Source organism: Cicer arietinum, unplaced genomic scaffold, assembly GCF_000331145.2.
Source record: "Cicer arietinum cultivar CDC Frontier isolate Library 1 unplaced genomic scaffold, Cicar.CDCFrontier_v2.0 Ca_scaffold_5783_v2.0, whole genome shotgun sequence".
NCBI lineage: Eukaryota > Viridiplantae > Streptophyta > Magnoliopsida > Fabales > Fabaceae > Cicer > Cicer arietinum.
This window is the reverse complement of record NW_027339430.1, coordinates 480,023-482,401: the sequence shown is the minus strand read 5'-3', so window position 1 is coordinate 482,401 and position 2,379 is coordinate 480,023.

The following is a 2,379-nucleotide window of genomic DNA, read 5'->3' as shown; positions in this document are numbered from 1 at the left end:
AAAAACCCTAATTGGACAAGAATAAGCCTAGGGAGGAGGAAAATAACCTAAATGTTAATCCAATGACACAAATGAACTTATCGGATGTACAAGATTGTTTAAAAACAATAATTGGACAAGAATAACCCTAAGGAGGACGAAAGTGACCTAAATTTTAATCCACTGACACAAACACACTTATTGGATACAAAAGATTGGTTAAAAATCCTAATTGGACAAGAATAAGCTTAGGGAGGACGACAATGTCCTAAATGTTCACCCAATGACACAAATGAACATATTGGATGCACAAGATTGGTTAAAAAGTCTAATTGGACAAGAATAAGCCTATGGAGGACGAAAATGATCTAAATGTTCATTCAATGAAACAAATTAACTTATTGGATGGACAAGATTGGTAATTGGACAAGAATAAGCCTACGGAGGACGAAAATGACCTAAATGTTCATCTAATGTCACAAATGAACATATTGGATAAACAAGATTGGTTAAAAACCCTAATTGGACAAGAATAAGCCTACGGAGGACGAAAATGACATAAATGTTCATCTAATGTCACAAATGAACATATTGGATGCACAAGATTGGTTAAAAATGCTAATTGGACAAGAATAAGCCTATGGAGGACGAAAATGATCTAAATGTTCATTCAATAAAACAAATGAACTTATTGGATGCACAAGATTGTTTAAAAACCCTAATTGGACAAGAATAAGCCTGGGAAGGACGAAAATGCCCTAGATGTTCATCCAATGACCCAAAAACACCTATTCGATGCACAATATTTGTTAAAAACCCTAATTGGACAAGAATAAGCCTAGGGAAGACGAAAATGACCTAAATGTTCATCCAATGACACAAATGAACATATTGGATGCACAAGATTGTTTAAAAACCCTAATTTGACTAGAATAAACCTACGGAGGACGAAAATGAACTTAATGTTAACCCGATGACACAAACACACTTATTGGATACACAAGACTTGTTAAAAACCCTAATTGGACAAGAATAAGCCTAGGGATGACGAAAATGACGTAAAACTTCATTCAATGATACAAACACACCTATTGGATGCATAAGATTGGTTAAAAACCCTAATTGGACAAGAATAAGCCTAGGGAGGACGAAAATAACCTAAATGTTAATCCAATGACACAAATGAACTTATTGGATGCACAAGATTGGTTAAAAACCCTAATTGGACAAGAATAATCCTAAGGAGGACGGAAGTGACCTAAATTTTAATCCACTGACACAAACACACTTATTGGATACAAAAGGTTGGTTAAAAACCCTAATTGGACAAGAATAAGCTTAGGGAGGACGACAATGTCCTAAATGTTCATCCAATGACACAAATGAACATATTGGATGCACAAGATTGGTTAAAAACCCTAATTGGACAAGAATAAGCCTAGGGAGGACGACAATGTCCTAAATGTTCATCCAATGACACAAATGAACTTAATGGATGCACAAGATTGGCTAAAAACCCTAATTGGACAAGAATAAGCCTAGGGAGGACGACAATGTCCTAAATGTTCATCCAATGACACAAATGAACATATTGGATGCACAAGATTGGTTAAAAACGCTAATTGGACACGAATAAGCCTATGGAGGACGAAAATGATCTAAATGTTCATTCGATGAAACAAATGAACTTATTTGATGCACAAGATTGTTTAAAAACCCTAATTGGACAAGAATAAGCCTAGGGAGGACAAAAATGACCTAAATGTTCATCCAATGACACAAATGAACTTATTGGATGCACAAGATTGGTTAAAAACCCAAATTGGACTAGAATAAACCTAGGAATGACGAAAATGACCTACATGTTCATCCAATGACCCAAACACACCTATTGGATGCACAAGATTGGTTAGAAACCCTAATTGGAAAAGAATTAGCTTAGGGAGGACGAAAATGACCTTAATGTTAATGCAATAACACAAATGAACATATTGGATGCACAAGATTGGTTAAAAACGCTAATTGGACAAGAATAAGCCTATGGACGACGAAAATGATCTAAATGTTCATTCAATGAAACAAATGAACTTATTGGATGCACAAGATTGGTTAAAAACCCTAATTGGACAAGAATAAGCCTAGGGAAGACGAAAATGACCTAAATGTTCTTCCAATGACACAAATGAACTTATTGGATGCACAAGATTGGTTAAAAACCCTAATTGGACAAGAATAAGCCTAGGGAAGACGAAAATGACCTAAATGTTCTTCCAATGACACAAATGAACTTATTGGATGCACAAGATTGGTAAAAAACCCTAATTGGACTAGAAAAAACCTATGGAGGACCAAAATGACCTAAATGTTCATCCAATGACACAAACACACCTATTGGATGCA